This window comes from Salvelinus fontinalis, chromosome 26, assembly GCF_029448725.1.
Source record: "Salvelinus fontinalis isolate EN_2023a chromosome 26, ASM2944872v1, whole genome shotgun sequence".
Lineage (NCBI taxonomy): Eukaryota > Metazoa > Chordata > Actinopteri > Salmoniformes > Salmonidae > Salvelinus > Salvelinus fontinalis.
The window spans coordinates 272,208-288,412 of NC_074690.1; the positions used below are offsets into that span (position 1 = coordinate 272,208).

General features: G+C 42.0%; 1 protein-coding gene across 2 annotated transcripts in view; it reads right to left on the bottom strand.

The window, feature by feature from the left end:
* The window catches only part of LOC129823526 (cadherin-7-like), a 128,945-nt gene extending 113,994 nt beyond the window's left edge, over positions 1-14,951 (bottom strand). The window contains exon 1 of one of the 2 annotated variants that reach the window (XM_055882318.1): positions 14,538-14,951. The gene's annotated coding sequence lies outside the window, so the exon portion shown is untranslated. Of the gene's footprint in view, positions 1-14,393 lie in introns of both variants that reach the window. The other variant, XM_055882317.1, reaches the window with a different exon arrangement.
* Positions 14,952-16,205: the final 1,254 nt, after the last annotated feature.

Sequence of the window (16,205 nt, forward strand, 5' to 3'; positions counted from 1 at the left end):
ACTCTCTGCCTCTGCCCCCCCTCTCTCTCTGCCTCTGTTTTTCACTCTGCCTCTTCCCCCCCTCTCTCTCTCTGCCTCTTCCCCCCCTCTCTCTCTCTGCCTCTTCCCTCTCTCTCTCTCTGCCTCTGTTTTTTACTCTCTGCCTCCGCCCCTCTCTCTCTGCCTCCGCCCCTCTCTCTCTGCCTCTGTTTTTTACTCTCTGCCTCTGCCCCTCTCTCTCTGCCTCTGTTTTTCACTCTCTGCCTCTGTTTTTCACTCTCTGCCTCTGTTTTTCACTCTCTCTCTCTCTGCCTCTGTTTTTCACTCTCTGCCTCTTCCCCCCTCTCTCTCTCCCTGCCTCCCTCTTTCTCTCTCTGTCCCCCCTCTCCCTTTATGCCCCCTCTCCTCTCTCTCTCTCTCTTGTCCCTCTTTCTTCCCACACGCTGCAGTGCATCTGAGGTGATGCATGAAGGGGAAATGTCTTATCTAAACCCTCTAATCTCTTTTATAAGCCTCCCTTTACAGGGAGTTATTACAAGCGCTTAGTAACTGACTAGATGTCTTCTCTTTAAACAGCATCCTGTACATACAGTCTGTTGAATTGAAGAAGTAAAGAGTTCAAGTAGAGCTAAACAGCTATTGGCAGTGGCACAGGAAATTACCACCTAGATTATCAGATAATGTCTCACTATTCTATTCCTGTTTGGCTCAGTTCGTAGAGTGTGGCGCTTGTAGATGGTTCAATTCCTGATGGGGGGGGGGGCATTTTTCTTTTTTACTATTCTAGATCAGGCTTTCCAAAACTCTGTCCTGGGCCATCTCCACTACCAGACCTGAATGGACCTGACTACCAGACCTGGGATCAACTACTACTGGTATGTTTTTGCCCTGCACAATGGAACCAATGGAGTTGGAGTGCAAACGCCTGCCCATCTGGAACCATGAAATCAAACAGTCCTACCCAGAACCCTCAAACACACAATCACTGAGGGGTTACGGCCAATTTGTAAAGGGACGGGGAGCGATTTGAAACTAGCTATATTAAAATATTTATAAAATAAAAAATATAAGAAAACCCAGGTCCGCGAACACTGAATGGAATTATGGGAAACTCTGATGTCCATGTTATGTCCTACCCCTGTTCACCCTAACCCTTGCCATATGAGTCATTATTGTGCAATGACCACAGACTAGAGTAGCGCGGGGCAGAACTTGATGAATACACATTTACAGCGGAATCATTTGTCCATGATCTGTCTTGACAATGTCAAATCTTTCTTTATATTATCCAACAAAAATTCCTACAGGAGCGTTCATGCACATGTAACAGGTGTAACGCTGCTATCTTATTAACAATACCTCTTCCTCCCTCACCAGCTCACACCAAGACTGGATCTCAGGTCCTCTGTCTCGCAAACACACGTCACTGCCCTCCTGCTATCGTCTTAGCCAGCCGTACCACTGAAAAGCTAGCAATTTGATTCAGTGGACATCAAGCTGAGGAGTGAGCTTTTAAACTACACAAAATTGTTTTGAGATTTGATCTTGCCACAAGAGAAGTCATATGTTTAGATACAAAAATACTGTAATGCAGATTCCACTGAATAAAGCCCCGAGAGTTGGTGCTGCTGTGTATAAACTTGATGGTAGCCTAAGGGATGTCATTCCCAGCCAGGTCACACCAGATCAACTTCAGTTTTCGACGTTTGTCCATGTCCCCAGGTCTTCGGGAGATGCCTTCAATTCCAGCTAGTAGCGGCAACATGACTGCCCATTACAATCTGGTAAAGGCTCGTGGCCTGGATGGGGATAGAGAGAGGGCTTAAACTGCACGTTTTGGATCTGAGAATTGAGGCCTCAATCCCAGTGCTAGGCACTTGTTACATTTTTAAATGTTTTAACCCTATTCTAAACCATAACCCTTACCTTAATCCTTACCACCCACTACAATTCAATCAAGATGGAGGCAGGTCAGTTTTGCTGAGCATGTTGTGTCAGTCACACTGTTCGTTTGTTTCATGTTACACGTTTTTATTACAAAACTGTTAAAGGCTGCGAGAGTTGTCATTAAACAACAGGCAAAATCTAATGTCCTACAGGATCAAAGCAATCAAAGTGTTACATTGACATCTGCTGGTTTCTACAAAAGGAGATAAAGCCGGTGTGGTGGACCCCCTAAAAGCCGAGAAAGAATACATCTGTGCTGTGACTGACGGTCTAGACACGTTGGGCCGACTAGTCTTGGATACTCCTCGATGGCCAGGTTCTATATCTGCATTTCGCTATTCTAGCGGAGTCTTCTGACTCCTCCCTGCCTTGCTGTGCTGTGTGGTGGAAGCCGGAGGTTGGTATCTGCGCTGTGACATAACGTCTAGATGCGCTGGGCTTCCTAGCACAGGATACCCCTGCCAGGTGGACTAGCCACCGGTGATTGACCGGTCTACTGGGCCCGCTCTGCCTCACTGTGCGGTAGCCTACTGCGAGGCGACTGGGTGCATTGACCAGACCCACACACTGGGTGAAATCCCTGTCAGTACATTCCTGCAGCGGCTGTTGAACGCGCTGACAGTTCTAACAAGTGAATTGTTGGTTTCAGTGATTAAAATTGGTATTTTTGTACAAATAATTTTAATTGCTGCCTACATGGATTATGGCTCATTGCACAGTCTTCATAAAATGTTCTCATCTACAGGGTTTGGTCTCGCTAAAAACTGTGTTTGTTGTATCAGGTGACTGTAGTTTGGATTATTTTAAGTAATCTAAGGGCAGAGAGATTTTTAGGAAGAAATAAATCAAGGTGTTTTATTATTATTATGCTTTTGGTGTCAGGAAACATTCACCCAAAGCCAGGTCCATTGGCTATGGATCAGGAAACATTCACCCAAAGCCAGGTCCATTGGCTATGGATCAGGAAACATTCAATCAAAGCCAGGCCCATTGACTATGGATCAGGAAACATTCACCCAAAGCCAGGCCCATTGGCTATGGATCAGGAAACATTCACCCAAAGCCAGGCCCATTGGCTATGGATTACATTTAACATTTACATTTAAGTCATTTAGCAGACGCTCTTATCCAGAGCGACTTGCAAATTGGTGCATTCGCCCAAATTGAAACATTCACCCAAAGCCAGGCCCATTGGCTATGGATCAGGAAACATTCACCCAAACCCAAGCCCATTGGCTATGGATCAGGAAACATTCACTCAAAGCCAGGTCCATTGGCTATGGATCAGGAAACATTCACTCAAAGCCAGGTCCATTGGCTATGGATCAGGAAACATTCACTCAAACCCAGGCCCATTGGCTATGGATCAGGAAACATTCAATCAAAGCCAGGCCCATTGGCTATGGATCAGGAAACATTCACTCAAGGCCAGGCTCATTGGCTATGGATCAGGAAACATTCACCCAAAGCCAGGTCCATTGGCTATGGATCTGGAAACATTCACCCAAAGCCAAGCCCATTGGCTATGGATCAGGAAACATTCACCCAAACCCAAGCCCATTGGCTATGGATCAGGAAACATTCACTCAAACCCAGGCCCATTGGCTATGGATCAGGAAACATTCACCCAAAGCCAGGTCCATTGGCTATGGTTCAGGAAACATTCACTCAAACCCAGGCCCATTGGCTATGGATCAGGAAACATTCACCCAAAGCCAGGTCCATTGGCTATGGTTCAGGAAACATTCACCCAAAGCCAAGCCCATTGGCTATGGATCAAAAAACATTCACCCAAACCCAGGCCCATTGGCTATGGATCAGGAAACATTCACCCAAAGCCAGGTCCATTGGCTATGGATAAGGAAATATTCACTCAAACCCAGGCCCATTGGTTATGGATGAACTTCCCACTCCAAATGATTTTAAAACTAGATCAGGGTTGGGACTGATGCATATTAATGTGAGGAGTTTACATTATAAAAGTCTGGGTTCACACTGCTGACCCAGATGTCTTAGTACTGTTCGAGACCTGGCTTAAAAAATCTGTTCTAAATCAGTCTATAGGCTCGGATGGTTATAATGTTTATCAATGTGACCGACAAAGTAGAGGTATAGCCATCTATATTAAAGACATATATGTGGTTACTGAACTAAGGTCTTTATCTAATGAGTTTTTAGCATTGAAGCTACAGTTATCGAAAGCAGTGAATTTAGATTTGATAGGATGCTATAGACCTCCATCTGCTAAAGTACAATCCCTGGATTCTCTGGCTGAATTGATGCGTGGTTGGGGGGGGGGTGCAATGGTCCTTATGGACGATTTAAACTGGAATCTCCAAACTCTGAGGCCATAAGAGGACTGTGCATTACATTCAAGTTTACTAAAATGATAAATATAGTCACAAGACTCAATCCCAAAGATAGCTCTAAGTCAACACTTATTGATGTTATTCTATCAAACAATTCTCATAAATACTTGGGCTGTTGGTATTTTCGCTAATGATTTAAGTGATCATTGACACTGCATTGTTGTTTAAGGGCTTGTAAAGTAAGCATTTCACTGTCTACACCTGTAGCATTCAGCGCATGTGACAAATACCATTTAATTTGCATTAGAGACACCAAAATCCCCAAAGTGCCCTCTCAGTTCATAGATTTTTTTGGCAGTTCTGTGAGCAGGCATTCCTGCATGAACTTTATGCAACTGTGATAGGATTGCACTTATTCCAGATATCGAAGAGGCATTCTCCTATTTTCAATCTATGTTTTCTACTATCTGTGATAAACACGCCCCTCTCAAAAAAGTACCGGGTAAGGAGGTAGAGACAATCCCTGGTTTACAGGGGAATTGTCTGATTTGATCCATAAGCCAAATACACAACGGGCCAAAGCCAGAAAGAGTAATTCCCAAGCTGAATGGTAGTTCTTCAGGGCATTGAGAAATAAGTGCACCTTGTTAATACGGAAATGCAAATCTAGCTTCTATTACGAATCCACTAAGGCAAACCTGAATAACCCGACGATATTATGGAAAACCATTAAATCCATGAATGCTAACACAAACTCCTCTGGTCTTCTGCTGAAAATTGACCTCAAATTCAATGGATGTGACTGACAAGAATAAACTGCTTGACATGTTTAATGAGCATTTTGCTAAACCTGGACATTTATTTCATAATGAACTCCTTCCTAACATCTCAAATGAGGCTGTGGATGAAATTGCCACATTGCCTATGATTCATCCATTTAATTTTACCGAGATTGAGATTTCAGAAGTTGTAAAGGAACTAAAATCTATTGATACTAAGAAAGCAGCTGGGCCAGATGAATTAAAAACCATATTTAAAATAAAAAATAAATAAAAAAATGTTGCAGAATTCATTGCTGCCCCTCTCACTCATATATTAAATTCTTTCATTGGCGATTAATACCATTCCAAAAGTCTGGAAAGCAGCCTATGTTACGTCTTTACATAAAAGGTGGAGATACGTCCCTGTTGGATAACTATCGTCCCGTATCTAAACTGTCTGCACTGGCAAAAGTTTTGGAAAACTCACAGTTGAAAGACTTTCTTTATAATAACTCAGTTTTATCTCAATTCCAGTCGGGTTTTAGAACCAAGCATAGTACAGTTACTGCTGTAAGTAAGGTTGTAGGTGATATTCTAGATGATCAGGACAAGACAAATCACTGTGTTTCACTTTTTATTGACTTATCGAAGGCCTCGGACACTGTTGACCATGCCCTGCTGTTCACACTCAAACCAAAAAGTTTGGTTTGAGTGTTGATGGATTGGTTCCAAAACTATCTTTCTGACAGAACACAGTGTGTAGCTAAGGATGGTATGGAACCTAGTGTTTAGAGAGTTGAACTAGTATCTGAAAGGTTGCAAGATCGAATCCCCGAGCTAACAAGGTAAAAATCTGTCAATCTGCCCCTGAACAAGGCACTTTTCCTAGGCCATCATTGAAAATAAAAATGTGTTCTTAACTGACTTGCCTAGTTATATAAAAGGTAAAAAAATTAATAAATCTGAGTTTCGAAAGCTTACAAAAGGAGTTCCCCAGGGCTCAATTTTAGGTCCGATCCTTTTTACACTGTATATAAATGATATAGGGAAGACTGTTGACTCTGCAAATCTCTATCTGTATGCTGATGACACAATTATTTATTCTAGCGCATCTAGTATTTAGAAGGCCTTTCAGGACTTACAGGTGGCCTTTGATGTTATTCAAAAGCAGATTTCCCAATTGAAACTTGTGATTAATGAAAGGAAAACAAAGTTCATGGTTTTCTCTTCCCTGAAAGTAAACAGAGTCACTTGCCGTATTTAACTATAACAAGCCAGCAAATTGATAGGGTCACCTCCTATCAGTATCTTTGGGATTTGGTTAGATGAAAAGTTTCAATTTAAACTCACATTGAGACCAAGAAACGGAAGTTGAAATTGGGTTTCCGTTTCAGGAACAAATCTTGCTTTTCAATGTCAGAAAACATCTTGTTCAAAGCACTTTAATAAAAATCGGTGCTGGATGAGGGTGATATTGTCTATATGCAGAACTCAGTGCTGGATTAGGGTGATATTGTCTATATGCAGAACTCAGTGCTGGATTAGGGTGATATTGTCTATATGCAGAACTCAGTACTGGATTAGGGTGATATTGTCTATATGCAGAACTCAGTGCTGGATTAGGGTGATATTGTCTATATGCAGAACTCAGTGCTGGATTAGGGTGATATTGTCTATATGCAGAACTCAGTGATGGATGAGGGTGATATTGTCTATATGCAGAACTCAGTGCTGGATGAGGGTGATATTGTCTATATGCAGAACTCAGTGCTGGATTAGGGTGATATTGTCTATATGCAGGCCACAGCAAGTATCTTAAACTCTGGATGCAGTGTATCACGGTGCTTTAAGATCTATTACCAATGCTAGATCACTGACCCATCACTGTGACCTGTATGCTATGGTGCAATAGACTTGTCTCTCCACCAGGAGGCTAAAGCACTGCTACACTTTTATGTACAAAGCATTGATGGGACAACTCCCTTTGTATCTCTGTTCCTTACTGACCAGATCAGTCACTCAATGTAGTCTTCGTTCACAGTCGCTGCTGTCCTAAGGCTAGAACTGAGATGGGGAAACAATCTTTTTCCCATAATGCCCCTTCATCCTGGAACTTGAGAAGATTCAGAAGATTGTAAAGTTAGGGGAGTTAGTGTCCTTGCGTGTTTTAAAGACTCTGATCGACTGTTTGTTATAACTGCAGTTGTTTCTAATCTTCAATTGTATCTTTAACTTGTCTTTTGTGTGTACTCTGTAGTCTTCTGTAATGTTGTATGGACACGCTGCCATTTCCATGTTTTGCCTTCTTGCCAGGTCGCCCTCACAAAAGACGTTTTTAACCTCAATGGGTTTTACCTGGTTAAATAAAATTTAAAAATAACCCTTACCTTAACCAGTTTTAGATTTGGTTCACTAAGAAATGCTAGTGGCCATGACTGAATTCTAACGTGAGTTGGTTTCAGGGTGTGGTTGATGTGGGTGTAGTGTGTGTTTGCAGGTGGGAAGAGTTAGACAAATTGTTTAGCCAATTAGCTTCAACCGGCTGATGTGCTTGCCTTCAGATAGGCTATCAATAAATGACACAATGCAAATGAGACAATATTTTCATGTTACACATCTTTTAGTTCTCTTGTTAAATGCTTTCAATATTTGTATATGAATTTCTACAATTTATAGTTGGTTTGAGGTTTTTAAGTCATTGAAATTTGGAGCTACTGTCACTTGAAAAATATTTTCACATGCACATTATATAATTTACTGATGGTCTCTAACTAGCCACATATGGATATCGAACGTTAAACCAAATTGACCATGGGCATATCAATTGGGTCGTGTGCTGGCGTGCTCAAAATTGATGACTACTTGGATGCTGCCAGCTGTGGCCATGTGGGCAGGATTCAAATAATCCCAACGCATGGAAAACTGTTACGTTACCTTTCATTCTGTTACATACCATTCTTTCCTGTCATCTCAAAAAATCTCAGTTTTGGACCAGACTGACTTTATGAACAAAATGATCCTATTTACACTTTGTAGTAAATGTTTACTCTCCGTGAAATGTTTATGACTCCTATCAATGCCACAAAGGCCATTTTTAAAAAGAGACAATGCTTTTTAGGGGCAGTCGCTCTTTAACCAGTCGGAACACTTACCTGGACAAAAGGAACCTATGTGAGAATGCTATTCATTGACTACAGCTCAGCGTTCAACACCATAGTGCCCTCAAAGCTCATCACTAAGCTAAGGACCCTGGGACTAAACACCTCCCTCTGCAACTGGATCCTGGACTTCCTGACGGGCCGCCCCCAGGTGGTAAGGGTAGGTAACAACACATCCACCATGCTGATCCTCAACACGGGGGCCCCTCGGGAGTGCGTGCTCAGTCCCCTCCTGTACTCCCTGTTCACTCATGACTGCATGGCCAGGCACGACTCCAACACCATCATTAAGTTTGCCGACAACAACTTCTCCCTCAACGTGATCAAGACAAAGGTGATGATTGTGGACTACAGGAAAAGGAGGACCGAGGCACACCCCCATTCCCATCGACGGTGCTGTAGTGGAGCAGGTTTAGCTGTTCCTTCGTGTTCACAACACCAACAAACTATCATGGTCCAAACACACCAAGACAGTCGTGAAAAGTTCACAACAAAGCCTATTCCCCCTCAGGAGACTGAAAAGATTTGGAATGGGTCCTCAGATCCTCAAAAAGTTCTGCACCATCGAGAGCATCCTGACTGGTTGCATCACTGCCTGGTATGGCAACTGCTTGCCCTCCGACCGCAAGGCACTACAGAGGGTAGTGCATACGGCCCAGTACCTCACTGAGGCCAAGCTTCCTGACATGCAGGACCTCTATACCAGGCGGTGTCAAAGGAAGGCCCTAAAAATTGTCAAAGACTCCAGCCACTCTAGTCATAAACTATTCTCTCTGCTACCGAACGGCAAACGGTACCAGAGCTCCAAGTCTTAGGTCCAACAAGGTATTCCTAGACTAGGCCTGGGATTCAATCTGATCGCGCTTTTGTCGCCTATGTATCATTTAATAAATGCTATTTCCGATTGAGCCGATATATCCAGCTTTTACCATGAATGTGGTGTCTGCGAACGCGGAAACAGTGCCTATAAAAAGCAGACAAAGCGTGATCGGGTTGAATCCCAGTCCTATGGGCCCTGATCTAAAGTAGAGCACTATATAGCCAATAGGGTGCCATTTGGGATGCAGCCTAGCAGTACGTTTATCTTTTATTCAGCAGCTGGGTCTCACTAGACCCCTCCCAAACATTTGCCAACGAGTGTCCAACCCCCCCCCATCAGCCCCTACACACACACACACACACACACACACACACACACACACACACACACACACACACACACACACACACACACACACACACACACACACACACACACACACACACACACACAAACAAACAATAATCCTCTCTTCTCCCTGATATGTACACAGTGCACACCAGGGCACCATGGGTCCCCCATGCCAAGATCCCTGCCTCACTCTCACAGTGCAAATTGTTCTATAGCTCAAAGCAGACTTGACAACCCTTTTCTCTCTCTCTCGCTTTCTGTCTCTCTCTCTCTCTGTGTGTATGTTTCTCTCCCCCGTTTCCCCTTTCTCTCTCCCCCACTTATTTTTCATCCCTGTCCGGAAATATGCCCTCTGTCGGTGTTGGCACTGCACGACGACGGAGGACACAGTTTTTCTGCGGCTCGCCCAAATGCACTGAGACAGGATGATGAAGTCTCATTAGACTCTCGTGCCATCTGACATGAGTTGCACTGGCGGCAAGCGCGCGCTTCCCGCCGTGACTAGTTACTGTAAAATCCACAGAGCCAGAGGAGAACTTAAACAGTGTGCAATTTGAGCGCTTGCACCACCACCATCCCTCCATATCAACCCCTCCTTCCCTTCTCCCACTACTGTACCGTAGTTCCCCTTCTTCTCTATCTCTCAACAACTCATTCGCTAGAGAAAGAGAGCTGCCTCGAAGCGACGTGCAAATACAGGCTTCTAGAGCACATGCCCCTGCTGCGGGAACGACCGCAGTCTCCGCTGGGGACAGAACGCTCAGACGCAGAGAGTGCCCGACGCTCCTGGCATCTGGACATCAAGCACAGCGCGGGCAGTGACTGGTAACATATGGCCTCATTATTATCGCCAGCCGACTCAATTTGCAGCTCTTTATTGTGCTAGAGAGAGACTGAGGCAGAAGTTACCAGGTTGAGAAACAGTTTGAAGACATAGCCATGATGATGCAAACGTGAAGCCGCCCTAACCCATTCATTAACCTATTTTGGATTGATTCTTACAAAAGCTTTAATAAATATATATCAAACCACCTCTCAAAAATAATGACAACATAAAACATCACCCTATCACCTTCTAGCTTTTTCCGAGGGGCATTATTAACCAACACCATTAAATATAACCTAGTCATTTTGCACTTTGGGTATGCCGCTAGCCACTTGATGTGCTTCTTATTTAACACATTAACTAATCAAAAAAACACCCTAAAGAATCATAGGCTGAAGAATCATAGGCTACATGCCAGCACAGAGGTAAGCTATTGAAAACAACATTGAAATGGTGAGCCTGTTGATTTATTTCCAGGAGCAACGTGACTCTGTTTATCATAGGCCTATATATTTTCTGCAAGACATCCCTTACGAAAAAAAGATTACAGTCAGTGTGCAATATAACTGCAGTGCACTGCAGTAGGCTGAAAATACTGCGTCCAAAATAAAAAAAATATATATATTTTTTTACTGCAGACATTTTGCAGTTTAACTGCAGTTACTGTGCAGTATAGCTAGTACACTGCAATCACTGGTTCCAAAATACCACAGTTGACTGCAGTTACTGCACTTTCACTGCAGTTTCAAAACTGCAATATTTTTTGTAAGGAATAAGGCACACACACACACACACACACACACACACACACACACACACACACACACACACACACACACACACACACACACACACACACACACACACACACACACACACACACACACACACACACACACACACACACACATACACACACACCGTATTAGCATCTCTACTAGGACATTAGGGCGGTATAGGGACATAATCAACATGTGAAGCAGTGCCTCCGCCGTGATCGCTTATCATGTCCCTACCGCCGGGCAAAAACAAGGTCTACACCATCATCCTCAATCATGTCTTGTTGTTCAAGCTCAGCCCGAATAATAAACAGGTATAGTAGAGTCAATACACAACCTTATAGGCCAACGTTAGCAAAGACATAAAACAACAACAATCTGTTTGGAAAGAAACACCTTTAAGATACATTGGAGCCTAATATATTTTCGAAAAAATATTGTCATATATTGTTAAAGAAAGATATAATTTGAGTCAACTTCGTAGACATCTCAATTTGTAGGCATAGGCCTACATAATATATTGCCAATTTAATATATGTTCTTCAAAACATAAAATGTTGACTTTGCATTCCCCCCCAATTTTTTGTTTTACAATCAGATGACTTAAATCGAATAACCGTAGGGTATAGGTTGTAACGGTTTTGACTTGAGGTTATTTCTAGGGGTGCCAGGTAGGTTCAGGGCCGTCACAAGGTCTACAGCTCACATGTTGCTACAACAAGGGACGTTGAACTTTCAGTATGCTACAACGGACAGTATGGAGGTTCTAGTCTAGACCGCCCGACTGAAGTGTGTTTTTTAAACTCTCCAAATGGTTAAATGAGTGAGAAACAGATTATTATCATATTATCTTAAACTGAAATGTAGAATTATTTTGCAATGAAATTATTTTATATTGCGCTAATTTCACTAATGTAAAACAGTTAGTCTTACTACCTTATTAAACAAGCTTGCAATTTCACCACACACAATTGAGTGGAATTACACATCCTTTCTCTTTAAACTGACAAATATCTTTGATTTTGGTACCGTTGGTTTTATCATACGCGCCCCTGTCCATCGTAGGACTAACATGCTGACCAAACCGGCAGCGTTGAGTGAGCCGTTGCAAAATAAATGTACACATACACACTTGGGTGTTAGAAAGATGACCACGTTCCTCCAGTCCAGTTGGTGGCGGAAATGCATCCTAAAGTAGGTTTCCAACCGCCATATAAAATCTGCAAAGAAGAATTATTTACGGGGCGAGATTTTAATCAAAGAAAACTAACTAGATTTCCCCTGTCATTTGTGGATGAATTGTTGTAAGTAGAGAACACAGGATTTTGTGTGACTCGAAAAATGGGTCAACATTCTACAAAGATCCAGTAAAAAAGAATATTCAATATTCACCATATTCATTTCAGGTGAAATAACAACCCGATATTTATCTCCCATGACAAATTAGCTAGCAACAGCAAGCTAGCTAAATGTCCATGAATGTTTCATGTGTGTTTCAACCTGTCCCCAAATTAATATAGTTGGTTCACAGTTGCTTTTGGTATTTTAACCTGTGTGTCAGGAATGTGTCTGGTGGGCTGTAGATAAAATCAACTTGAGCACGATGGCACGCACTCGGACGCACACGCACGGAGCCGGTTTGATCAGCATGTTCGTTTATTTTTTAAATTATTATTCATAAATTTGAACCTTTATTTAACTAGGCAAGAACAAATTCTTATTTACAATGACGGCCTACACCGGCCTAACCCGGAAGACGCTGGGCCAATTGTACGCCACCCTATGGAAGAAAGCAGTTGTCATTTTCAAACTCGAACAGCACAAATAATTCAGAGCTTTCTCTGCATAAAAGTTGCTGGTCACAAACAAATACACAGATTTGACAGTCAGCTATGAAAAAGGGCAACCTATGTCACTATGTAGAACTACCTGTGAGGTGATGATTCTTTGAAATTATCCAGGCAAAAAAGTGTTGGGTTTCCTATATTGTATTAGCCATCTATCATCTAATCGACAGGTATTTGTAGTTTACCCAAGTTTTTTGTGGTTTGTAGCCTAGCTGTTATGAGCGTTGGGCCAGTAACCAAAAGGTTGCTGGTTTGTATCCCCGACATGACTAGTTCCAATATGCCCTTGAGCAAGGCACTTAAGCACTTAACCCTGATTGCGAGTGTAAATCGCCCCGGATAAGAATGTCTGTGGAATGTTTGTCTTTTAGAAGAGAGCAAATGGTACATCTGGCTGCTGTTGGTGTCCCAGTTTCATTGATTTGAATACAATATCGATGTGAGTGATTAGTTTGCACATGCTGCTGACTACAGTAGAACAAGCTAAATTAATAGGAGGCTTGGCAAATGTTGGTGCTGTGCAGTTTATAATCTAGGTAGTAATTTAGCAAAATACAAGTAATCTGAAAACAAATAATCAAAATATCACGACCTATTTCAGCATATTGCTTACGATTTTATACATTAAAACCAGTTTTTTGACACTAAACTGTAAATCAAAAATCCATGACAACAGAAAGCAGCAACAGTATCATTTTCAACTTATGTTTTAGGACTTTTAACAATATATATTTTTTAACGTTATTCTACTTAATCAGGTAAACACTACTGAATGAGCCCCAAAAACGTGCTATTATTGATCTATTTTTATGAGATGAACTGAAATTGTGAAAATACGTTTGCATTTCCTACTAAACTATTGGCTACTACCATTCACGCCACGCAGTGGACAAAAGAGACCCTACACGCTGTGCCTGGAAGGCCAGTTCCGTTGTTCAGACCGCACTATCATTGACTCGACTGATGAACGATGCAGAGACGTTCGATACCGAGAGATACTGTGTCATTTCATATCGGCAAGAGTTAACCTTCCGCATTATCTGACGTATGTCTGCCTATATTTATTATGAAACCCAAAGTGTCACTCAATTGATAAAGATAGCCTAGATACGTTTTCAGTTGAAGTATTAATGATAGTTCCCACTCGTCCAAAAAGTAATGTAAAATAGTAACTCAGTTAATATACATCAAAGTTTTAGCCGATACAAAATTGACATGAGCCGCAGTTTAAACCGTATCCGTAATTATACAGCTTTATATTATACACAATGCTGATTCATGAATCAACGATGCTTTTTTTATAATCATTAGAGGCCTCACTATCATATGCAATTATAAATCCCATGCAACAAACATTACTGTCAGTTTACACACCTTATGGAGAAATAGGCTCGGCAAAACAGATATTTTCGGATTTGAAAAGATTCCAATTTGTTTTTATTCTTCCAGATTTATTGGAGGGCGATTTCTGCTGAGAACATATACATATTCAGTCAGAGTTTTGCAGAAACACATTTTTAGTGCATACAGAACATTTGTGTTCAAGAAATTCACTAGAATTTAAAATCGCACCTTTGGATAGTTAATTAACATATAAAGTGAATAGCGGTGCATACCTTTTCCTCTCTGGAACGCACTCAAAAGGAACCCGCAATCACATAGCCAATGCTCCAAAAAAGAATCCAACACATTGTAAAGGCATTGCCACAGTCGAAGTGTTGAGAAAGCCGCGCTGTAACATCTTATAAACCTCCCCTTACCACTACTGTCGTTTGATGTCTTCCTCTCTCTCACACCGTCCGGACGATGCCACTGCCACAGACAGTGAGTGGCGCGTTCAACGTGATTGCAATAACTGTGCTGCTCAGCTCCCTAGCTCCAACTACGTGTTGTCGCTACAATGATCTCCATTGAGAAGTCACAGCTGCAGCGAGACGCAGACCGAGAACGATTCCGCATACTAGGGGGGAAAAGTTGGAGAAAAATCTAACTGCCGGTCGTGAAACAATGTCCTGAAGCTTGTTTCAAATGGCATCTTATAGTGCTAGTGGAATTGGAGGCAGTCAAGCGCATGGCTCCAGGCTACTTTTCCTGGCTCAACAATATTATTGGCATACGTTAATAACATAGCAATTCTTCTTTTTATTAACAATGATTTTGAATTAGAATGAACAGGATAGCAGAATTGAACGAGGCTAATTACCACTAAATACTGGTGTTGTTCCCACAATGCTCTTGTGTAAAATGAAAAGAGATTTACTGCTCCTTGTGTTAATTATTGTCACTCAAAAACATGTTTTGCAGACAAGGCATGAGGATGAAATTGATACATGGTCACACCCTTTCTAAAGATGAGCAAAAAAAATACTAAAATAAATCATTAAAATACTGAGCTATATTGTATGTAACATTATATTACATATTATTATATATTATTACATTATATATTATACTAATCCTCCCTTTGTAAGGATAACACCACTTAACCTTTTTCTAAAATGTTTTATGAGATTGGAGAACACATTAGGATCTTATGGCCGTTCCTCCATACAGAATCTTCCCAGATCTTTGATATCCTTCGGTCTGCACTTATGGATTGCTTTTTTCAATTCGAACCAATATGTTTTCAATGGAGTTCTTTGTAAATTTGTGTGTGGGCTTGTGGTCATTGTCTCTCTGAAAGATCCACTTGTGGCCAAGTTTCAGCCTCCTGGCAGAGGCACCCAGGTTTTTGGCTCAAATGTCCAGGTACTTGGTAGTGTAACAGTTCAACTTTAGTCCATCCCCTCGCCCCGACGCGAACCAGGGACGCTCTGCACACATCTACAACAGTCACCCACGAAGCATCGTTACCCATCGCTCCACAAAAGCCGCGGCCCTTGCAGAGCAAGGGGAAACACTACTTCAAGGTCTCAGAGCAAGTGACGTAACCGATTGAAAGGCTATTAGCGCGCACCACCGCTAACTAGCTAGCCATTTCACATCCGTTACACTAGCAAAATAGCCCCATAACATCAAAGATCGGCCATCATATTTTATAGTAGGCACAGTTGCGTGTATTCATGGAAGCCAGGCTTCCCCAAATATTTGACCAATATTTTCTTTTATTTTTTACAATAAAATAATTTCTTTAATCTCCCTGTTTTCATAATTTCCCTTCAATTCGCAAGTGGTTGAATCTCATTGGAGAAATCATCCAAGCGAGGGAAACAGCGCCCCTCTGTCTCAGTATTTGTAGCCCATGTATCTGATGCTGTCTGGACCAAAAGATCAAATCATATCCAACGCAAAACCTAATTGTCTGGAAAAAAGGTGTCTGTTTCTGGTCTGCTTGTGTTGATTGCCTACTTTAGCTAGCTTGCAAAATCGGTCCTTTCATAAGACATGAATGGAGATTTGGACTGGTGGTTTTGACTTAATTCTCTTTA